The following is a 25659-nucleotide window of genomic DNA, read 5'->3' on the forward strand; positions in this document are numbered from 1 at the left end:
GACATATCTGGGTCTGAGGGACCGTTTGAGTGTCTGGTGCTGGGCTGCACGGGGAGGGGTGCTGGTCTCCTGTGTGTCCTTTGCCAGTGCCACCAGTCCAGTTGCTGCTGCTGATGTTGAGGGCAGGTGTGTGTCCTGGGCAGTGGTAGGGGCTTCCAGGTTTGCTGCAGCACCCCTGATGTAGTGGCCATGTTGGCATTGAGTTGTTTCCACTGCTCCATGGTCTCTTGATGTTGAGCTATCTGCAACCTTTGACTCTGTTCCAGGGTGGCCAGGATCTGGCCCATCCTGTCTTGTGTATGGTGGTATGCTCCCAGGACCTCAGAGATCACCTCCTGGGGTGCAGCATCCATCCTTTGGCCTCCGCCCTGGGCCACTGATACCCTCTCACTGGGCCTAGCCCCCTAGGCCTGTGTCCCCTGCACAGGTCTGGCAGTACCACTTGTACTGGGGCCATCGTCATCCTGCCTGTTAGTAGGTGGAGGCTCTGGCCTCTGTACTTGTGTACCACCAGTCTGTGGCCTGGATACACTGGTGTGGGGTGGTTTGGCCAGAGCTGGTGTTGGTGGCTGGATGGTAGGGGTGTCAGTGGTGTCCTGGGTTGAGCTGCTGGAGGGTGACAGTCCAGGACTGTGTGACAGGCCAGGGTAATCCTCACTGTCCACACTTCCCTCTCCAGTATCCTGAGTGGGGCCTCTGTCTCCATGTGGGGTTCTGGCACTCCTTGGCCTTTTCGTCAGGGTGGCATGGGTGGTGGTGCCTGTGGGTGAAAATGGACATGTATGTTACATTTTCTGATTCGGATGAGGATCCACAGCTCTGGCCTATTTTGTGCAGTTTCTTCCCCTGTTGGGCCATGCAGGGACCTTTTGTGGGGTTGCCATTGCATTTTGCATGGGATGTGGAGGTGCATTGTGGGTGGTGTAGTGCCATTGTGATTCCTTGAAGGGGTAGGTGGCTGAACACAGGGGGGATATGGGCCTGTTAGTGGGGTTGTGGGCATGCAGGGTGACAGGATGTGGTGATTGTAGCCGGGGTGGGGTAGTGGTCCTGGTGGTAGTTGTAGGGGTAGGGTGGTGCATGCATTACAGGTGTGGTGGATATGGGGTAATTGTAGATGACTTACCAGAGCCCATTCCTCCAATGAGTCCAGTGAGACCCTCAGGGTGCAGGATGGCCAGTACCTTTCAGTGTAGTCGGGAGATGTAGGTGGGGGTCCTCACCAAGTCTTCTGGACCGCAATGTTGTGCCTGGATGCCATGGACTTCACCTTCCCGCGCAGGTCGTTCCATCTCTTGCGGATGTTGCCCCTCATGCGTGGATGGTTTCCCACTACGTTGACCTTGTTGACAGTCATCTGCCATAACTCTATCTTCCTGGCAATGGGTGTGTGCTGGACCTGTGCCTGGAAGATTTGTGGCTCCCACTACGTTGACCTTGTTGACAATCGTCTGCCATAACTCTATCTTCCTGGCGATGGGTGCATGCTGGACTTGTGCCCGGAAGATTTGTGGCTCAACCTTGAGTATTTCATCCACCATTGTTCTTAGCTTCCTATCTCTGAAGCGTGGGTGACTAGTGGGTGCCATGGTGTGTGTTGTGGGTGGGGTGTTTTGTGGATATTGGTGAGGTGATGTTGTGTGGTTGGGTGTGGTTGGGTGTGTGAGTTGTGTGATGTTGCGTTCTGTGTCTGCATGTTGTGTTGTCAGTCTCAGTTGTCCTAGTGGCGATTCAAAGGATTGTGGGGTGTGTCTGTGAATGTTTTATAGTGTTGTGGATGTGTGTCAGGTGTGTGGGTTTCAAACTTGCCAAAGTGTGCATTTCTTGCTGTTGTGTCCCATTGCTGGCCGTGGCGATCTACACCGTCAATGGTCTTTCGACATCCACCATCCGCCACAGGGATTTATGCATAATTATTTGGAAGCCAGGGGATTTGTCTGCTTGGCGGTGGCAGGGTGGGATGTGCAGCCTTTCCGCCGACAAGCCCCATCCTCAGAGAAAAGCAAGAGGAAGAAGAACTCTGCGCCAATCAACTTCCTCTGCTAAACCTCATCCAAGACAATGAGATATTGTTTCCCCTGTTCCTGTATCCCGCTCCCGTGGGGGAAAGCATCAAAAGAAATCTAAACAAGTGGAGAAAAATTACAAATGACAAATGGATATGGAACATTGTTCAAAATGGCTATTCCATCAGGTTTAAATGCCCTCTGCCCTCTGTCCCTCCAAAAATAACACTGCCTTATCTACAAAATATGTTACAAAACGAAGTAGACAAGCTGCTCCAAAAGGAAACCATAGAAGAGGTTCCACTTCCTCAACTAGGAAGAGGATATATTCATGCTACTTTTTGGTTCAGAAGAAAGTTCAAACTTCAGAGTACAGACCAATCCTAGAATTACGAATCCTGAACAAGAACATCCTCAAAGAAAAAGTCAGGATGCTGGCTCTTCACATCTACCCGCAGTTACATCAGGGGACTGGATGTGCTCAATAGACCTTCAGGATACATACTTCCACATCGTAATCGCCAAAAAGCATCAGAAGTTTCTCTGCTTCAAGGTAGCATCCAAGCTCTACCAGTACAAAGTGTTGCCATTCGGGCTCAAATCTGTTCCCCGGACATTCTCGAAGTGTATGGCAGTAGTAGCCGCACACCTGAGAAAGCGGGGAATATTCATCTATCCATACCTGAACAATTGGCAAATCAGTAGTCACTCTCCAGCAAGAGCGTATCAAAACTGCCAGGACTGCATAGAGATCCTTCAAGACCTGGAATTGCAGGTAAATATAAAAAAATCCATAAGCGTACCAGCTTAACAACTGCACTGTTTGGGAGCAACCATGGATACAAACCTCACAAGAGTGTATCTTTTGGAGGCGAGACTATCCTCAATCAACATGAAATGCTGCAACCTCCTACAGACTTCTCATCCAATGGCCAGACAAGTAGCTTTGTTGCTGGGTTTGATGGCTTTCTGCATTTTCATTGTCCCCAATGCCAGGCTACATATGAGGCCTCTGCAGCGAACTCTGGAAGATCAGTGGTCTCAGCAGTCCAATCTCTGGGAACACAAGCTGGTCCTGTCACAATAAGCCAGGCAATCGCTCAAATGGTAGATGCAACAACAACGCCTTCTAATAGGAGTACCTTTCCACCAGTTCTTACACACACAAAGTATCATTACGGATGCTCCCCTTCAGGGCTGGGGGTTCAGATGAGTCCACTTCAGGTACAAGGTTTGTGGTCGAACAAAGAGAAGCTGAATCACATAAACATGCTGGAACTCAAAGCAGTTAATCTCGCCCTGAAGTCTTTTTATCCATCCATAAAGACAGATGCTCTCCTCATACTCCTCATACAGTCAGACAACATGACCACAATGCACTATTTACAAAAGCAGGCAGGGACTCACTCTTGTGCACCATACCTGGAAGCACAAGCCATATAGAAATGGCTACTTGCCAGAGGTCTATCAGTCTCTACCATTCATCTTCCAGGAGAATCAAACACCCAGGCAGATTACTTAAGTCACAGCTTCGAAGAAACATACAGCTGGATTCTAAATGAAGATGTCATCCAAGATATTTTTCAGGAATGGGGACAACCTCAAATCAACCTCTTCTCGGATGTAAACAACAGAAAATGCCAAAACTTTGCATTCAGGTACTACAAACAAGGAACAAAGGGGAATGCACTTTTGATGGATTGGTCCAAGACATGTCTATATGCTTTTCCCCCAATTCCGTTAATACCAGCAGTCATAAACAAACTTTACAGAGCCAAGACTAGGACGATTCTAATAGCCCCAAAATGGCCTCTGCAGGAGTGGTACCCGGACCTTCTGCAACTCTCTGAGAGACCACACAGGAGACTGCCGTGCAGAACGGATCTCCTTCACAAGCTCGGAGGAAAGAGATATCACCCCAGCCTTCCCTCGCTGAGCTTGACAGCATGGCTCCTGAATTCCTGCAATATGGTCACTTAGGTCTACCCCAGAACTGCATGGACATTCTCAAAGAGTCAAAGAGACCAGCCACTTGATGCTCCTACTCCTTTAAATGGAAAAGATTGTACTTGTGGTGTGTTCAGAATTATCATCATCCAATTCTGGGCTAGGAGGAGGTCATTTTACCTCATCTTCTCCATTTGGCACACTCAGGCTCAAATATCTCCTCTATTAAAGTACACCTTGCAGCAATTACTACTTACAGAAAATCACCTTCTCAAAAATCATTCTTCCAAATGCATGTTGTTAAAGATTTTTTGGAGGGTTTGAAGAAAGTGTTTCCCCCGGTTTGCTCGCCCTCACCTTCTTGGGAGTTGAACATGGTACTGTCAAAACTGATGGGTCCACCTTTTGAACCTATACATAAGACCTCCTTACAACACCTTACATGGAAGACTGCTTTCCTGATCGCTATCACTTCAGCACGCAGAGTTAGCGGAATGTATTCACTCTGTGACAAAGAGCCTTACAGAGTTATACATGCCAACAGGATAGTGTTGAGAACTCACCCCGGTTTTCTTCCAAAAGTAGTATCTGACTTTCACATTATTCAGACAATTTCACTACCCACTTTCTTTCCTAACCGGATCACACCAGCAGAAAGAGCTTTACACTCTCTAGACTTGAAAAGAGTATTGAACTTTTATCTGGACAAGACTAAAGACATTAGACAGTCTGACCATCTATTTGTTAACTATGGACCACTGAGGACAGGCTCCGCCTCCTATAAACAAACTATTTCAAGATGGTTTCTTGTATTGTTTTTTCCTACTAGCTAACCAACAGACAATTACCAGGTAGGCCAAAAGCCCACTCTACAAGAGGAAAAGCAGCAACGGCAGCTCAGATAAATAATGTTCCCATCTCCGAAATTTGCAAAGCAGCCACTTGGAGATTGGTGCATACTTTTACCAGACATTGTTGTGTAGACTCGGAAACTAAAGCAAATACACAAGTGGGTCAGGCTTCATTAGGAAATCTATTTAGTTAACCAAGTTACTAGCTTTAGTCTTGAGCTTGCTTAGTCTGCAAGGGTATGGGATGGGCTTGCTATTCTATTCAGTGCTTATGACTATTGATGAGGATCATCTGGAAGAGAAGAATAAGTTACTTACATGTAATCCTAGATCTCTTCCAGGAGAATCCTCATCAAATTCATAAGCAACCCGCCCACCTCCCCGGACAAAGCTAGCAGACAACAGTTTATATATGGTAGTCTTTACTTCTGTATATAACCGAAAAAAGAGCTGACCTGTCACCTAATTGTCACCTCACTTTAACCTATGGGGCATGATGGGATACTGGAGGTCCTGGAAGTCTTAAAGGCACAGTGCCATTTTTTTTCATTGTTATTGTTTCTAATGCAGCCTGTTGGCTAACAATGCCTTGGATGTTTTCCTCCATTCTGCTGTAATAAAACCTGTGTTTTTTTTCACTCTATGCTTTTTATTCTGTCTTATAGGAATGTGAGTATGACAAGAATGTTTTCATGGAAATCTCAATTTAAATAGTCATTTTGAGCCTTTATTATAGGTTTCATGGAATATACATGGTTATATGTATGTATATATGTTTTATATGGATTTATATATGTATATTTGGAATATGGTCTGGGGTCCCTGCACATCAATGGGAATATTCAGTGTGTATGACTTTGATGAGGATTCCCCTGGAAGAGAACTAGGATTACAGGTAAGAAAACTTATCCATCTCTTCTATAAGGAACCACAACACTGTAACTTGCACATTCAGTCTATACCACCCACCCATACAACATATAGCACCGGAATATCCACAGTGATATGAAACATAGCTCACACCGTCTAGTCTCTTCTGTTGTATCTCAGTATTTCCTCACTTCAGTGTCTATCAGGGAAGCCAGATAACAGACTGGAGCCAGGATCATGTGCCTATAATCGGCCCATTGCTGCCAAATTTTGAGATGTTTTTGGGGACAAGCTTCTGGACTGAAACACTGCTGCCTCCACTCCCATACAATGGTACATCTCAGTCTTCCAAAGTCTAAGGGGTGGGGATGATTCAGCCTTCTGTGTTTTGGCTATGTCTCTCTTAGCTAAGGTTAGGCCAAAGAACAATAAGGGCCTGATGATGACCTTGGCGGATAAGATATTCTGTCACAAACATGACTGATATCCCGCCCAACGTTTTACAAGTTCCATAGGATATAATGGAACTTGTAATATGGCGGACGGGATATCTGTCACATTTGTGACAGAGTGTCCCATCCACCAAGGTCTTAATCAGTCCCTAAGTGTCCTTTATTTCATTTTCCTCCTATACCTTCCATGCTGTGAAGAAGCACTAGCTTGGTGGTTAGTAGAATGACCCATGAGAGAACCTCCCCAAGGCAGGACATCACCCTGCCAAAAATGTGTCAGCACCGTGCAGCTCCATACTATATGATAGAAGGTGCCCTCTTTAGTTCTGCAATGAAGGCAATCTGGGATACTGATCACACCCATGAGCGAAAGGCAATGCCAAGTGAAGTAGGTTCTATGAAGGTATTTAAATTGTATTAGGCAGAGGTGAGCTAGTATTGCCGCCGCTCAGGTAGCCCCCAAAGCCGCTGTCCAATCATCATCGTCTAAATTACCTATATCGGCCTCCCAAGCTTCCTATAGGGTCTGTGGTGTGATGGTGCTGTTTGTGATCAAAGATTGGTATATTATGGCAATCGTTTGGGCACCTAGGTTTCCTAAGAGGAGTTTTCCCTCTAACAGGCTGTGATCCGGTAGCTCCTGAAGGTCCCGGATGTACGGGGATATGGCATGTCGAAACAGTAGGTATCGATAAAACTCGCTACGATTCGGTATTCATCTTGCAATTCTTGAAACAACTTCAGTATCTTACCATGCGTGACATCACCTAAAGTGGATATGCCTAAGCTATCCCATCCCCGGAACCCATCCAGGAGAGCCACTTGGAGAAGAGCTGAGCTCCACCACAGGGTTGTCCATTGTGTCTGTTTCCTCCACCACCCCATCTGTTGAAGGGACTACCTGAGTTGCTGGGGGAAGCGATCCCATGTTCCTTTTACTATAAAGGTACTTTAAGTATGGGGTATCTCGAATTTCCCACCATTTTAACGTGTAATCTGGGTCTGTTTGGGGGCTATACCACAAGTCATTTATAATTAGTAGGTGTGAGGTGGCATAATAAGATCCCACGTCTGTGTCAGTGAAGCCTTTGCAGTATGTGGACTGAAAGTATGTGTGGAGGGCGACGTGTTGCCCAATCCGCCGACAGAAATCCCCTCAGGATCTCATTGAGCTGATCAAACCAGTATGGAAGAATGGTGTAGGAGTAATTTTGTAGTTGGTATAGTAGTCTAGGCAGGGTTATCATTTTAAAGATCGCTGATCTGCCTAACAGTGAGAGTGGTAAAGAAGACCAAGCCTTCACCTCTTCTTTAATTCATGATAGTGCAGGGGTGAGATTATGGGACCTTGACAAGTCAGGGTCAGGAGAAATATGCACCTCCAAGTATTTGAAGCCTTTTGTGACCAGAGTCAATCCCGATTCCCACCTCAGGTCACCGGCACTACCTCCCACTGGGAATACTACTGATTTTGCCTTATTCATGTGTAGCCCCGATGTCTCACCAAAATTCTGCATACTCTGCAGAATATGGGGTCCAGAGGCTGCTGGGTCTGTAAGGAAGAAAAGGACATTGTCCGCATACAAAGCTATTCTGTCTGATAATGTTTCTGTACATTTGAAGCCTCACACCTGGGCATCTACTCTGACCCAGGCAACTAGGGGTCCATGCAAGTACAAATATCAGCGGGGACAGTGGGCAGCCCTGCCTTCTCCTTCTGCGTATCGGAAAGTGGTCGGAGACTGCCACAGGGACCTAAATCGTGGCTGACGAATCAGTATATAGGAGGTATATATATATATGACAGGAATCTCAGGCCCAACTTCAGGCACCTGAGGAGGATAAAGAGATACTCAAAGGCCTTATCTCTGACTGCTGGGAATACCGTTGCTGGCCTTCCCGATTAGTCTACCAGGGCCAAAGCATTATATATACGTGACATCACCTAAAGTGGATATGCCTAAGCTATCCCATCCCCGGAACACATCCAGGAGAGCCACTTGGAGAAGAGCTGAGCTCCACCACAGGGTTGTCCATTGTGTCTGTTTCCTCCACCACCCCATCTGTTGAAGGGACTACCTGAGTTGCTGGGGGAAGCGATCCCATGTTCCTTTTACTATAAAGGTACTTTAAGTATGGGGTATCTCGAATTTCCCACCATTTTAACGTGTAACCTGGGTCTGATTGGGGGCTATACCACAAGTCATTTATAATTAGTAGGTGTGAGGTGGCATAATAAGATCCCACGTCTGTGTCAGCGAAGCCTTTGCAGTATGTGGACTGAAAGTATGTGTGGAGGGCGACGTGTTGCCCAATCCGCCGACAGAAATCCCCTCAGGATCTCATTGAGCTGATCAAACCAGTATGAAAGAATGGTGTAGGAGTAATTTTGTAGTTGGTATAGTAGTCTAGGCAGGGTTATCATTTTAAAGATTGCTGATCTGCCTAACAGTGAGAGTGGTAAAGAAGACCAAGCCTTCACCTCTTCTTTAATTCATGATAGTGCAGGGGTGAGATTAAGGGACCTTGACAAGTCAGGGTCAGGAGAAATATGCACCCCCAAGTATTTGAAGCCTCCTGTGACCAGAGTCAATCCTGATTCCCACCTCAGGTCACCGGCACTACCTCCCACCGGGAATACTACTGAATTTGCCTTATTCATGTGTAGCCCCGATGTCTCACCAAAAATCTGCATACTCTGCAGAATATGGGGGTCCAGAGGCTGCTGGGTCTGTAAGGAAGAAAAGGACATTGTCTGCATACAAAGCTATTCTGTCTGATAATGTTTCTGTACATTTGAAGCCTCATACCTGGGCATCTACTCTGACCCAGGCAACTAGTGGTCCATGCAAGTACAAATATCAGCGGGGACAGTGGGCAGCCCTGCCTTCTCCTTCTGCGTATCGGAAAGTGGTCGGAGACTGCCACAGGGACCTAAACCGTGGCTGACGAATCAGTATATAGGAGGTATATATATGACAGGAATCTCAGGCCCAAATTCAGGCACCCGAGGAGGATAAAGAGATACTCAAAGGCCTAATCTCTGACTGCTGGGAATACCGTTGCTGGCCTTCCCGATTAGTCTACCAGGGCCAAGGCATTATATATACATCTGATATTGTGACGTGTGGCATGTTGGGGCATAAAGCCAGCCTGGACTGGGTGGACTAGGTCGACATATATTTAATTAATCTATTAGCCAGAATTTTGGCAAGGATCTTTGCCTCTAAGTTCAGAAGGCATATTGGGCGATAAGGGACATGTTCTTCTGGAGGGCGTCCCGGTATGTGAAAGACCACTACCTCAGCATGCTGCCAATCCAGTGGGAGTATTGATTCTTCGAGCATCAAGTGAATTGCTGCAAGAAGATGTTTCTGAAGGTGGGACATGAAGTTTTTAAAGAATTCACTGGGAAATCCATTGGAATCCGGGCCCTTGCCCACTTTTAGTTCTGCTAGGGCCGAGGAGAGTTCCTCTTTGGTAAGTTGGTCTTCCAACACAGCTCGAGCCTCATTAGTCAGGGACTTTGGATGTAGGGCTTCGATAAAGTCTATAATGTAAGTCATCTCTATACTTTCTCGTCGAGCGTATACGACTGTAAAACTGTGAGCTACATCACGGGGGTTGGACAGTATCTTGCCCCGGGCATCCCAGATCACTGGTACCTGGGGGAGTCCCGAGTAGCCTGGCATAGTCTATGCAGCATTTAACTGGAATAGTCACCCCATTGGTATATACTGCTGATATTGTTGTTGGACTAAACTCAGTTGGTGCCGAGCCCCGCCACCATCAGCTTGGCGACCCTGTATTTCTAGTGTCCGCATTTATGTATCGAGACCGACTAAGGACCTACCCCTGCGCTTGCGCTCTCCTGTGCAGTAGCTGATATCTACGCCATAGAGTGGTGCTTTGAGTACCTTTCACAGTATTCTCGCTAATGTCACTGATTTAGCGTTAAGAGTGAAATATTTGGTGAGGAAACGATGAAGTAGTGTCTTATAAGAGAGATTTTGTAGGTGCCATGGCAACAGATGCCATTGAATGGCTGGATGCCTAGGTCCAACATGTAGCCTTAAGAACACTGGGGAGTGGTCAGGTAACCCTCTGGGTCGTGTGTATACATCAGACACCCTACGGAGGTAACAAATGGGGCCAGTAGGTAGTCTAGTCATGAAAATGAGCCATAGGTTACTGAAAAGTATGTATATGCTATAACACTGGGATGATAGGCATGCCTATCTATCCAGCCTAGTGCGTTTGCTTGGGAGTTTAGCCTGGACCCAGCATATCTGGTCTCTCCCCTTTTGGAGTGCCATCTATCGATCACAGGGTGTATCACATAATTTCAATCTCCCCCCAACCATGGAAAGACCTCTGGGGAGTTCCCCCCAAAGCCCTATCGCTCAATCGATAAAAGATTGTGCCAGTGGTGTGGGGGTCGTCTATACTACCAAGTGTTATGGTTTCCCCATATAGTATACTGGTCACAAGCATGTATCTGCCATAAATATCAAGGCAGATTTTGGTAGGATGAAAGAAGACCCTGCAGTGGATCAGAATACTCATACCCCTAGTTCCCCTAGAAAAGCCAGAATGGTAAACTTGTATATAGCCAAACCTAATAAGGCTAGGAGCTTTGGTTCCCAGGAAATGTATCTCTTGCAGGAGGAGTATATCAGCCCCTAACTGCTTAGCCTGTTTCAGAACTACTGGTAATCTTGCATATGATGGCCTCTAAAGTAATCTTGTCTGTTGTACTAGCTATTAAAACTCTAATAATATTTGTAACTCAAGATGATTTTATTGAAGATAAGCTAAATTGAACGATTCTCACTATGATAGAAAACTGGACACTGTAATGAGAACCTAGTAATTGTTAGTTATAGCACTCAAAAAGCTTGTTTACTATTTTTCACTGGACCCTTGTGCGAAATATCATGCACAGGCAGGATATGAGGCTCCAGTGAATGAGTTAAAAACATTAAAAAAAAATCTTCCAAGCTCTTGAGGTCTTCCTATCTCTAACATGCACTGCTGGATCTGCCTGTCCTAGTGACCTAGAGATCTGCACCCGCTCACCAATAATACTAGGACTGGACCAACCTTTCACAGGGACCTGGAGGTCATGTTCTCCTGGGGTCTTAGTCACAAAGGTAACTTACACTTTTGAGTAATATACCCTTTTGAGTACATTTAATACTATTTGCATTTTCACAAAATCGAGATATCTAGAACAGGCTGCCTCCGTTCTAAAATTAGAACTAGTTGAGTAAACAGCTTGAGCCCACTGAGACAACCTCCAGGAAATCTATTAAATTTAATTTAATTTAAATTAAATTAAAAGCTCCCAAGCTTGTTTAAAAAACAAAACAGGTGGGTTAAGTCTTGGGGGCACTCTTTTCTTTTTATAAGGGGGGGGGCTCCTGGTCCCCACGCCTTGAGACCACCACTACTGAGGCAAAAATGCTTTTTATATGTGGGGGAGGCCCAATGGTCTCCCCTACAGCCCCGGGGACCACCACCTCCCCGGGGCTATAAGGAATTATGAGCAGGGGGGCTGTGTGGCCCCCGTGACGCCAGGATCACCACCTCCCCGGGGCACATACTAAATAATGTACAGGGGTTCAGTTTCGGATCCCCATTAGCCTAGGGGATCACCACCTCCCCAAAAGCTATGTGCATGTTGGATGGGGGCTGCACGACCCCTCTCATGAAACCACAGAAGGCCCTGGGGACCGCCACCCCCCAGGGCTGGCTCCTGCTATGTCCCAGGGTGCCTACCCCCAGACATAGCTGCAGCCAAGCCACTGAAAACACTTTAGTTTTTGACAGCGGGATCTGTAAAGCAGGTCACGCTGTCAAAAAACAAAGATTCATCTCTGTCCCCTGCACGCTTGCAGGGAACAGAGATTAAAAGCCTCATTATGAGTTTGGTGGACGGGTAGGTTGCGCCTTACTGGTGACCCCCCGCCAGCCCTATTGCGAGTTTCCCGCTGGGCTTACCGACTAAAACCAAAGTTTCTGCCCATCAGCCCAACGGGAAAGTGGTGGCTCGTAATTAAGCCGGCGGCAATGTTGCCATCCGCAGGGGACAGCAGCACTCTTGTAATGCGCACTTTCTACACAGCAGACAGTGCACATTACGAGGCTGCTGGGCAGGGGGAACCCTGCACTGCCCATGCTGGAGCCCCCTTGTGGCCCCCTGCACTTGTTCTCCACCAGCCTTTTTATGGCAGAGAACCAGGTCGTAATCAGCAGAGCAGCGCTGGCTCATTACGACCTCTACATCTGTCAGCCCGCTGGTGGTGGTTGTTTGGTGCTCCGACTGCCAATCTCTTAATTTGGCAGTCAGACCGCCAAACCGGTGGTGGACATTACCGGTACCTCAAGTCTGGTGTCCTTTTGACCGCCAGACTCGTAGTGAGGCCCTAAATACTTCAGCAAGCAGGGATCTGTAGTCAAAGAAACTCCTTGCTTGCTGGAGCAACTACACTTCTGAGGGAAACCTTAAAGCTTCCCCCACTGTACCAGATAGTCTGTAAAGGGCATTTTTTTTACATGAATGAACAATTAATAAATAAATACTTATGTAAGGTCCGAGAGGGAGCCCTTGAGGGCTCCCTAGCGTTCACAGATAGCATATAAATATCTAAAATAATAACAGAAAAAAATAAAAGCAATAGCTGAGTATTGTTTTTTAAAGAACACATATCATACATCAAAGAAATCGCTCTCTCTCTCCCTCTCACTTTCTCTTTGTCTCTCTTTCTATCTTTCAATCAATTTCTCCAACTCACAGACCCATTCAGACCCTTGTGCACCCCCTCACAGCCCCAGTCAGACCAGACACACCCACTCACAGACCCACTCAGATAGTTATGCACCCACTCACAAACCCACTCAGACTCTCACATGCCCACTCAGAGACCCACTAAGAGCCTCACGCACCCACTCATAGACCTGCGCACACACTGGCCCAAACCCACTAAAACACTGATGTACGCACTCTCACACCCAAACAGACACTCTCACACCACTCTCACCCCCAGATAACTTATTGTCACATCCAGATAGGCTTCGGACAACTGCGGCCTTGCACGCCCAAATGGCCGTGCACAGCATGCGCTTGAGTGGTTAAGGGTGGTTTGGCCACAGGGTCTGGCTGCAGGTCAGGTCTTGCAGGCATCCTTTGCTGCGCATGGGTGAGGTCTGTGCGTGGTTGGGTGCTTATAGGGGGTTGGCCTCAGGGCGGTGAATGGATTAACGTATAGTAATGAAAATTACTATACATTAAAAAAAACATAGAAATTCACAGAAAAAACAAAGGTTTCAGGGACGCTATAGTTAGGAAACAGAATTTAAGAAAACACAGAAATTCACTTAAAAAATGTAAGGTTCACTTTTCAAATGTAAGAAACCATAGCAATTCACCAGTTATAGTTATCTCAAGTAACTATAAATCCTGCCATAAAGTAGCTACAACTCGTGCCCTCGCCGGTTTTGTACGTTTAAAATGCAAGCCTAACTTTAACGTCCCTGTAACCTTTGTTTTTTAAGTGAGTATATATATATATATATATATATATATATAAATATATGTATATAAAACATATGTAGCTATAGTTTAGTCTCTGTAGAAATAGCGTTTTTTGACTTGCCCATAACTTTGGCGGCCGTTGATGAATCTTCACAAGATTTTCCGAAACAATTTGATGCACACTTCAGCTGCTACCTGAAAAATGTTGGGGTGATCTGTGAAGCAGGGGCCAAGAAAAAGGGAGGGGGTCCCAAAACTCGTTTTCCCCGTGTTAATTCCCATAGGGTTTTTGAACACGACTAAATCCACAACTGCTGGACGGAATTAGGCCACCTTTGGCAGAAAGGTAGTTGTTGATCCAGAAAGCACCCTCTTTGTTATTTGGTGTAAATCTATTAAACAGTTTACATATATAGGGACGCAAAGGCTCTGCAAACCCTCACGATCTCATACTGAGATCTGATCGGCTGTCAACACTTCAACCAGGAAGTGTTGGCAGCCCTCTTGGGACTCAGCTTCAGCACGATGCTGAAAAACAGATGAAAAGAAAAAGAAAAGGAGCCAGGGTAGGGTCACCCTGAGCCCCTAGCTTTGGTCTAGAAGTCCCCCAGGAGCCCCGCCAGGGCTCAAAATCATTTTTTTTTAATCTAGGAAAAATCTGCAGTCTCCTGCGCTTTTGCTTTTCTTGCCTCTGGGTGGGCCAGTTCCGGAGGGGTATTTGGAGGTGAAAAAAGGAGGTGGGTTCATGGGGCCTCCCTCCTAGGGCTTTTCAAAGCCCCAGGGGCCGCTACCTCCCCAACCTCCGTGTGGCACTGTAAAATAGGTTTGCGGGGGCTGTGTGCCCCCTCCATGCCCCAGGGCCCACCACCTCCCTGGGGAACAACATTTATTTTGATTAGGGGGGCCCTGTATGGCCTCCCCTCCAGCCCTGGGGACCACCACAGGGCTGAAATAAAATAATGAAGGGGGTTTATGGCGGAGTCCCGGTCCCGGGACCACCACCTCCCAGGGGCTAAATTAAACTTTGGAAGGGGGGCCACATGGCCCCCCTCATTGAGCCATACATGGCCCTGAGGATTGTCCCCCCTCCAGCCCCCCTACCTCCAGGGCTGGCTCCTGCTATATCCTGGGGTTACCATCCCTGGAACATAGCTATTTGCTTTTGTTTGGTGGTAGCTGACGTCTCCCACCAAGCAAAAACAAACACTCCGGTTCCAGCGGGAGGGAGCTGTCAAAGTGCTCCTCCCCACTGGAAGTGGATGTTTAATCTCTTTCCCTGTCCATAGAGAGGCAAGCAGGGAAAGAGATGAAACGATTGCTCTTGCACACAGGGAGCTGCATTTCCAGCAGCTCACAGTGTGCAAAAACAGTGCTGGCTCCCACAGGAAGTGGGGAGCAGCCTGAAACAACAAAGGCCCTGAGGCTTCCCCAGTGGTCCCATTGCACACTGGGTTGCCTGGGGGGCACCCAGGAGACATGGCCGCGCCCCAGGGGATGGGATCCCTGGGGCTGAAATCAGCCTGGGTGGGTGGGGAAGGGGGTCCCACAACTGTCTTCCTCCATTTGCTTATGGCCAGGCCCCAGGTTTTGGGCTCACTGGGGCCGAAATCGGCCCAGGGAAGGGGCCGCTTGGCCACCCTCCTCCATTTGTTAATGGCAGGCCCCAGGAGATGGGTTCCCAAGGCCAGAATCGGCCCGGGAAAGGGGGCTACGCAGCCCCTTCCCCTAATGAATGAAGGCTGGGCCCTGGGGACGGGGTCCCCGGGGCCAAAATCAGCCTGGAGAGGGGAGTCATTTGTGTATGGTGGGTCCCAGGTGATGGGGTCCCCTGATCTAAAGTTGGTAAGGGGAGGGGGGCCGTGCAGCCCCCCTCTTCTATTAATTGTGTTTACTCTGCGATTCCATATTGAAAAATGATCTGAAATCCTTTGTGGGTTGAATGCATTGTTGATCTATTGGAGCGCAATCTGTATGTGACTCTGACAAGTTGGTTCTTTATTGTCTTCTCCTGGTGGGAGCAGAGTCCTTGGTTCTCCCTTTAAATTGCTATGAGTATGCAAATTTGCATTTCCCTGGAAGTGCCGCCAGCTTGTCCCCGCATCGGCCACTATAGTAGTATACAAAGATCTTCCAGCCTTCTAGCACAATGATAGACAGCTCAATAAAGAGCCCCCCAGTGCATTTGCCGCTGATTTTGGTGGTGTGTTCTTGATGCTGAGGGATATGAGAACATCTCTACAAAAGAAAGAAGCACTTACGTCATATAGATAACAGGAAGGACCCTGGTTTGGTGGAGATTTACATCTTTGTAGTCTTGTTGGCCTCTCTATAGGAGGATTCATGTTATCACATATTTCTAGGTAAAGACGCTCCAGGAACAACCATATTGCCAAAACGCACACAAGATCACTGGTGACATTTCCTGTTGTTCCATTACGCACCTGTAGTGTAGAATAGGTACTGGACATTTACCCAAGGAGTTAGAAAGAACTCCATTTGGGTAGATATTTTGTGCAAAACTGTGGACTCTTGTTGGATAAAAGGGCAGGTGAGATTAATATGTGGCCACATCACTCACACAGCTACTGAAACACCCACAGACACTCAAACACCCACTCACAGATGCACTCAGACGCTCATGCAACCACTCACAGACCCATTCTAATATTCACACACCCACTCACAAACCCACTCAGACACTCATGCATCCACTAACAGACCCATTCAGACACTCACACACTCACTCACAGACCCACTTAGACACTCATGCACCCACTCACAGATCTACTCAGACATTCACACACCCACTCACAGACACTGTCAGACAGTCATGCACCCATTTACAGAGCCACTCAGGCTCACACACCCTCTCACAGACCTACCCACAGACCCACTCAGACTCATGCACCCACTCACAGACCCAGTCAGAGACTCACACACTCACTCACAGACACATTTAGACACTCATGCACCCACTCACAGGCCCACTCAGATAATTACCCACCCACTCACAGAAACACTCTTACACCCACTCTCACACCCAGACACACACTCTCACACCTACTCTCACACCCAGACACTATCAGACCTACTCTCACACTCACATAGACACTGTCACATCCCTTTCACACCGAGACAGACACTCACACACACACTCTCACACCAAGAGACACGTTCTCACACCTATTCTCACACCCAGAGAGACAGGCCCTGCAGCCAACCCCCGGTGTGCTCGGCGCAGGGTTGGGTGGGTATAGGGGTTGGCTGCAGAGCCTGGATGGCCGTGTGTGACACAGGGTTTGGTGGTTATAGGAGGTGGCCGTAGAGCCTGGACGCAGGCGGGGGCGGGTGTTTATAGGAGCTTTGCCACAGGGCCTTACTGCAGGCTTTGTGTGGCCGTGGTTGAATTTATGTATAGTAATTAAAATTACTTTATGTTGAAAAAAACATCGAAATTCACTGAAAAAACAAAGGTTACAGGGACATTATAGTTAGGAAATAGAAATATAAAAAACATTGAAATTCACTTAAAAACCAAAGGTAACTGGGATGTTATAGTCAGGTTCTGAATTTACTCACACAAAACCATAGAAATTTAGCAGTTATAGTCAGAGTTTGTCACAGGGTCCTTTCCTCGGGATCTGCACGTCGCTGAACAAAACGCCCACTTCCCGGCGTCATCAACTCAGAAAGCTATTATAGCACAGAGTTATGATGAAGCCAGTCGTGGGGAAGGGAATTAGGGAAGGGAACAGCAGGGAGAGAGATTTGAAAAGTAAAGGTTAGAACAAATATGCATTTACCCATTTATCGACTCTTGACTAAATGCGTCTCCAAGATATCAACTGGAGATCTCTTCTGAAATGAGGGCAAAGCCCCTTCTTTGAAACATGGAACAAAAGTAAAAACACGACCTCAGAATCAAGAGATGGCAAGAACTTTGAACTATGATTATACACAGAATATCAATCTTGTAATATCTATGTATTCACAAAATAAACCTTTGATCATGACTTAGAAAATCTCAAAGAATTAAATATGCTTTTCACATCTTAAGCTTTTCAGAGAACAATGAAAACTATGATTTGCTTATCTCCAGAAATATCTACACATTCAGAACCATAAATGCCAAAAGGTTTTACTCATTGAACTTAAAGCGCTTTACTTAATAATACCAGGAAGCGGTTTTACTCAAGTAACTTGAATCACTTCGTTTGTTATGCCAAGAAGCTTTTCCTCCTGTGATTTGAAGCGCTTCCATCTGTGAACTGAAGCACCTGAATCATTATGCCCAAAGCGCTTTACATCTATGAACTGAAGCGCCTGAATTACCATACCAAGAGCGCTTTCCGTCTAAGAACTGAAACGCCTGAATTGTTGTGCCAAGAGAGCTTTACATCTAAGAACAGAAACACCTTGAATTACTGTGCACCAAAGCGCGTTATATCTGTGAACTGAAACGCTTTGAATTACTGTGCCAAAAGAGCGCTTTACATCTGTGAACAGAAACATTTGAATTACTGTGCACCAAAGCGCGTTATATCTGTGAACTGAAACGCTTTGAATTACTGTGCCAAAAGAGCGCTTTACATCTGTGAACGGAAACACCTTGAATTACTGTGCACCAAAGCGCGTTATATCTGTGAACTGAAACGCTTTGAATTACTGTGCCAAAAGAGCGCTTTACATCTGTGAACTGAAACACCTTGAATTACTGAGCACAAAAGCGCGTTATATCTATGAACTGAAATGCTTTGAATTACTGTGCCAAAAGAGCGCTTTACATCTGTGAACTGAAACACCTTGAATTACTGTGGACAAAGCGCGTTATATCTATGAACTGAAACGCTTTAAAGTACTGTGCAAAAAGAGCGCTTTACCTCTTGGAAGTAATAACTTCCTCCAAAACTGGGATTCAGCAAGATCTTACCGCTATGAGTACGACCTACTAGTTTTTGATTGCACCAGGGACTTAGATTAGACAACACTCTGCCATTCAGGAACTCTGCTCCAAAGAAACCCCCACGAGCTCCGGCTGCATCGAAGTCTTCAAAATAGCAAGCAACGTGCTTGGGTGTGGCTGGGTATTTTTAGGCCTGCCACACCCCAAGATGGCTGCTGCCTCTAAAAACATGGGAATTGTAGTCCGTTCATAGAATAGCATTGATAAGTGTATCTTGTCCACCAATGCCCTGAACCTGCAGCTCTATGAGTTTTGCCACAGGGCATACGACACTGATGGTCACCTTTGGAACAAGAGGGGATGACAAGTGGTGCGCATAAAGCGCCGCAGAGTCGTGCAGTGGAATCTCGGGCGAGACCTGGACCGCGCCTGGCCTTATTCCTGACATTACACCCCTCTCCCAAGCGCGGTCCAGGGCCTGGTTTATCAGGATGGAGGAGGTGAAATCGTTGCACCAAACGTGGTGCATGGACATGTCTGGCAGGTTCCCAAGAGTCACTTTCCGGTCCGTATCCTTTCCAGGACACCAAGTACCAAAGGGAAGACCCCCTATATTTAGAGTCTAGAATAGATCGCACCTCATGCCCTGAACCTGCAGCTCTATGAGTTTTGCCACAGGGCAGACGACGCTGATGGTCACCTTTGAAACAAGAGGGGATGGCAATAAAATAGCAATGAAACACTAGCAGTCAAATTATTGGGAAAAAAAACTGTGCATGGTGGGGTGCAAGTTATAGTTACCTTAGGGCGCGAGTTGGAGCTGGATGCATGTGCGGGGATGGGCAGAGGCCAGGCCCTGAGATCAACCCCCTGCTATACATGGCCAAAGACCGTACCTGGCATGGGGTTGGCAGCACGTGGGGGGCTGGATACAGGGCCTGGCCGCAGGGGACAAGACACAATTGACATTAACAGAGGTTCAACTGCTGCCAACTGATTCAGGAGACTCAAGACCCCACTCTCCTTCTAAGCCTTACTCTCACTCGCCTTTGAACATTTCTCCATGTTGGCTGGAGAGTCTGCAGAAAAGTCATTCAGACTCGGAGTATTCATGAACTTACTCCCTACCATGAGTTTCACCAAGTACACCTGCTCTTTAAAGGACACCTTAACCTAGGTTTTCACCAGGCAATCCTTCAGTCCAGCTGATGAGGAATCCTCACATGTCTTCTACACATAGGTCTCCTTGCAGATCAATGTGTCCTCTCCATCATAGGTTTCAAGCTAAGGCGACTTCTAGAAGTAAATCCACATCACGGTCCAGGAGATCTCATGAGACCACTTTCAGGCATAGGTCAAGAAGATCGTTAGTTTGGTCTACTTCTTTTTGCTCCTCAGTGAGAGACTTCTCTCTGACCTTGACAGGCACACCTCCAGCCAGAGTGTCCCCAGTGGATGCCCTTTTAACCTTTAACAATGTCCTTATTAGAGGTACAACTAAACTAAACATAGATATTCCGATAACTACAACGTCTTCATCTGTTATATGTGAGACTTTACAACATCTAGCTTTATCAGAGCCACTCTTGCCACTTGTCTTGGGACTCTTGGAGCTTGTGATGCAATTATTTCTGACCCCAGCATCCTTGAAGTCAGCTCTATCTTGGATCTTGCCAGAACCCATTGTTTCTCAGGGCAAATCCTCCTCTGTATTCAGCGATCATGGGTGCGACATGCAAATCTCACTGTGAGGCTTCTACATCTTCAGTCCCTCCCGACAAAGACAGCAAGTAGATAGAGTTAATTGGAAAGAAGAAATGTGGGACATCTGCATATTAAATGAAGGTGGCTAGTGCTTCTGCCTTACAAGGGAGGTATGAGAGATCTCTGTGGGACTCCTTCAGCAGGTTCACAGGAAAACTGCCCAAAGAAGACAGACAGGATTTTCAAGAGATCCTGAATGAAGGAGTTCTGGAATCTAACCAGATCATAAACGAAGTAGCAGATACTTCAGATCTAGTGGTGCATGGATATTTGCATGACATCTGGGTGAGGTGGCCCTTGGTACATCGCACAGGCCTAAAGCCAGACGCACAGCAGAGAATCCTGAATTTACCATTTTCAGGCAACACCCTCTTTGGCACCTCTGCAGAAGAAATGTACAGGATGAAAACTAAAATGGACACTCTTAAGGCTGTTGGCCTAGAGAAAAAGAAAGAGTACCTCAAAAGGTACAGGCGATTTTTCCAGCAGACGGTTCAAGCCCCTCATTGGACTCAATATCACTAGCAGCAGGCAAGATCTCACTATCACCCTCAAAAACCATCCAGAGGAAGAGGATCACAACAGCATCCTTCGTCCACAACCAGATCCCCTGCTAAACAATGAGTCATCACTTCCCCCCTCCTGTTACCTACTCCGGTGGGAGGAAATATTGCCAACTATCTGGAAGAGTGGTATTCAATCACAAAAGAATAATGGGTCTTGAATATTGTACAGAATGGATACTCTCTTCATACCAAGCCAGATCCTCCTTCAGTTCCTCTAGTAAAAACATCATGGTATCAGCAAGACCCTTTACAATCCAAAGTCAATATTCTATTGCAGTAAGAGGCCATAGAGGAAATTCAATTTCTTCAAAGGGGACTGGGACTTAATTCCTGTTACTTTCTAGTAAAGAGGAAAGGTCCAAAACAAGCATCCTGACCCATCTTAGAATTGAGAGCACAGAAAAAATAAATTCACAGAGAAAGGTTCAGAATGCTTGCTCTCCACATAATCTATCCACAATTATATCTAGGAGACTAGATGTGTGCAGTGGACCTTCAAGATGTGTATCAAAAAACCCCAATTATGCATTCAAATTCACCCAACCAGAGTCAAAGGGAAATGCACTTTTGATAAATTGGTCAGGGAAATTTCTTTATACATTTCCACCACTTCACTTCATTCCAACAGTGACTGACAAACTGTACAAATTCAAGACCAGAATGATTCTAATAGCACCAGAATGGCCTCGCCAGTGGTGGTTCACCGGCCTTTTATTTTTGTCAAAGAGACTTCACAAGAGGTTGCTGTTCAAGTAGGATCTTCTGTACAAGTTGGGAGGGCAGACTCTATATCCCCGCCTTCCCTCACTGAACTTGACTGCATGGCTTCTGAATTCCTCCAATATGGGCATTTAAGCATTTCTGAAAAATGCATTAACATTTTAAGAGAGTCCAAAAGACCTTCCACTAGGAGATCATATGATTTCAAATGGAAAAGATTCTATTTATGGTGTACCCAGAGTGGGTTCAGTCAGATTTTGGGCCAAGAAGATGTAGTCTTATCTTTTTTTTTTTACAATTTTCTTCCATTAAGGTACATCTTGCAGCTAATACAGCTTATAGGAATTCTTCACAAAAGTCCTTCTTTAAGATGCCTGTAGTCAAAGATTTTTTAGAAGGCCTTTAAAAGGTGTTTCCTCCAGTTAGGTCACCCTCACCTCTGTGGGAATGTAATATTGTTCTTTCAAAACTGAGGGGTCCCCTATTAGAACCAATACATAAAGGCCCTCATTGTGACCCTGGCGGTTAGTGATAAGGTGGCAGTAATACCGCCAACAGGCTGGCGGTAAGTACCGCCAAATTATGACCATGGCGGTAATAACTCCCATAGACAGCCAATGTACCACACCAACCGCCACGGCGGAAACAATAGTCACCACGGCAGTAGCCGTCAACAGCCAGGCGGGATATAAAGTACTGCCCACCATATTAAAACACTGCAAACCACCACCTTTCTGGGGTGGTACCAACGAGAACAAAAGCCTGGCAGAAACAGAGCTCAGAAGTGAAAGGACTCACCATTGGAGACACAGCGAGGAACCACGCTGCCATGGAACCCAAACTGCAAGTCTTCCCGATGATCTTCTAGGTCATGCTCCACCTGGAACGCCAACGCCCACGAAGACGACGACGGTGAGTACAGCCGCCTAGCACACAAGGGAGGGATGGAGGAAACCGAGACAGACACACTCACACACAACACATACCGACACACACACACCATACACACAACCAGCTGCACACGTAAACCAATGGCACACAACACATGGCATAATAAAACACGGACCATAATGCCGGAGTAGCGACAATGTATTAGCATGGCAAAATCCACAACACGAACCAAATATATACAAATGTCCATAAAGAGCCATTGCCCAGTCCAAAGTCATGAGGGCACACAAGGCTACAGGGCACAGTCCAAGGCCCAACCTGTTTCCTGACACAGTCGGAGAGAACACTGCAGAGGCATCATTTTGCAAGTTTGAAGGTACCTCAGGGGGTTGAGGGGCACCTCAGCGGAAAACTGAACATTCCCACTGGTTCTGGATGGGGCAACATGCCCATTGCTTCGTCCTGGGGAGTGCAAGGTGACAGTCTCTCAAGTGGATGACTTGCCCATTGGTTCTGGAGGGGGCAACGTGCCCATTGCTTTGTCCTGGGGAGGGTAAGGCCACAGTCTCTGGACTGGATGACTTGCCCATTGGTTCTGGAGGGGGCTCCATGCCCATTTCTCTGTGCTGGGAGGTGCAAGACCACCCTCTCTGGAGTGGGTGACTTGCCCACTGATCCTGGAAGGGGCAGCCCACACAGCAGCCCCTGGAGGGTGGCCTACATGGCGTCCATCGGTGGGGATGGCTGCACTGTGTTGGTGGTTGGAGGAGCTGTCCGATATCTGCACTGTGGTGGTGGTTGGAGGGGCCTTCTGGGCAGCCCCTGCACTGTCCAATACCTACACTGTGGTGGTGGTTGGAGGAGCCTCCTGGGCAGCCAGTGCACTTACTGATGGCTGCATTGTGGTGGTGGTTGGAGGAGCCTCCTGGGCAGCCCCTGCACTCCCTGATGGCTGCACTTTCACAGCTGGCGGTGGGGGGCCCGTGACAGCTGTTGTTGGTGGAGGTGTTAGCCTGACAGCTTCCGCTGGCGTAGAGTGCCTTGTCTCCTCCTGTCCATGGGTCGTGGATCCCCTACCCTTCCTGGCAGGGGTGGATGGGCTCTTCCCCTCTCTGCCTGGTGGTGCAGGCTCCTTCCCCTTCTTTACAGCTGGTGCAGGCTCCTTCCCTTTTTCACAGCTGGTGCAGTCCCCTTCCCCTTCTTCACAGCTGGTGCAGGAGTCTTCACACTCTTCCCTGGTGGTGCAGGACTCTTCCCTTTCTTCCCTGGTGGTGCTGACTCCTTCACCTTCTATGTTGTAGGTCTGGTATCCTTACCACCACAAGTAGGTGGTGCTACCACTGTCCCTGTGGACTGTATGGCTGAGGTGCTGGGCTGTGTCTTTGGTACCCTGCCCATACATCCAGGACGGGGGAGGGGTAGGGAAGAGGTCAATTTGGGAAAGGGAAAGCTTGTTAGGGACGTTGGGGTGGGAGGAGGGAGGAGTAATGGGAGTGGAGGATGAGGGAGTGGTTGTTGGAGGTGTATGTCTGCTGGATTTGGGTGCAGGTGCATGGGCTGTATGCTGATGTGAGGTGGATGGGTGTTGGGTGTCTGAGTGATTGTGTTTGTGTCCCTTGGGATGGGGGGACAGACACGGTGGGAGAGGACACAGGGGACGCGTGCATGGTTGTTGTGGAGGTGTCTGCCAGTGATGTGTGTGTTCTGCTTGGTGTGGTGATGCTGATAGTGGATGTAGATGTAGTGCATGCAGGTGTGAGTGAGGGTGTGACTGCGAGGGAGTTGGAGGAGGAGGAGGGGAGACAGTGGAGGCAGTGGATGTTGTTGTGTCTGCAACTGTATGGTGCTTGTGTGAGTGCCTGTGGGATGAAGTGTGCTACTTGTGTTTGCCTGTGCCACTCTTGTGTGTTGCCTTGTGTGCATGCTCGTCTGTTGGGGATGGGTTGGGGTTGAAGGGAGTGGGACTGGGAAGTGGTAGTCGGAGGGGAGACAGTGGAAACAGGGACAATGGCTGCCATCAGAGAGGAGGCCAGAGCCGGAATCGATCTCTGTTGGGCCACCAATCTATCGTGAATACCCTCCAGGAATGCATGCATTGCTGCATCTGGGATGCCAGCCCCTGGATGGCATTCACAATGGTTGACTGCCCTACAGAGATGGATCTAAGGAGGTCAATAGCCTCCTCACTCAGGGCAGCAGGGTTCACTGGGGCAAGGCCTGAGGTGCCTGGGGTGAAGAAGATGGCCATCCTCCTGGGTGAGCAGGCACGGGAAACTTGCTGAGGGGCTACTGGGAGGGCGGTGCTGGTACGGGGGTGGCGGCTGCATCTGCAGCTAGGGTGGTCACAGAGGTATCCGCCACCACTAAGGAGCTTCCATCGGAGGAGGTATCATAGTCTGTGTTGTCCCCTCCAGTCTCCGCCGTGGTGCTCCCCTCGCCCTCTGTCTCACTGGTTCCCTCGGCATCAGTGGACTCTGCCTCCAGGGTCATGTGGGATGCAGCTCCCTCTGTCGCCGGTGCCCCCGCTCCTCCGCCAGATGATGCTAATGCATACAAGGACAGGATGACAAAACAAGAAAGGGGTGGAGAGAGACAAAGGATACACTGGGTCAATGAATGCACCAACACCACCGTTGGCGTACCCTGCACCCTCCGACACAGGGATCAGGCCTACGCAATATGCATTGCACTACCAGTGATATGGCTAGTCACCAAGGCATGATGAGGAGCGCACACCGCCAACTGCAGCACACCTGGGACCCAAACAACCCTGCATAAAAGTGACTACTAACAAACTAGGTTACCTGTATTTGCCATGCAACCATTACCCTTCAGAGGACCCACGCTGCACTGTCTGGCTTGGCCTTAGGGGCGCCCACTAACACACAACCACCACCTGGATACCACCCCACCAGCCACATTTTGCAATGATACCCACTGTAATCACCCCCTTGTGGGTGCTGTGATTCCCTCAAGCGCCCAGTCAGCTCAGGGTAGGCCACCGGAAGTATTCAAGTCATCAGGGAGGACAGAGTCTGACGGGCACCCTTCCTCGTTGGGAGGTCATCCCCAGCTGGGCCCCCACAGTTTTCCGTGCCCAGTGTGTGGCTTAATGTTGTCCCTCCATGCCAGCAGATGACTCTGGCTACCCA

Source organism: Pleurodeles waltl, chromosome 4_2 (genome assembly GCF_031143425.1).
Source record: "Pleurodeles waltl isolate 20211129_DDA chromosome 4_2, aPleWal1.hap1.20221129, whole genome shotgun sequence".
Taxonomy (NCBI): domain Eukaryota; kingdom Metazoa; phylum Chordata; class Amphibia; order Caudata; family Salamandridae; genus Pleurodeles; species Pleurodeles waltl.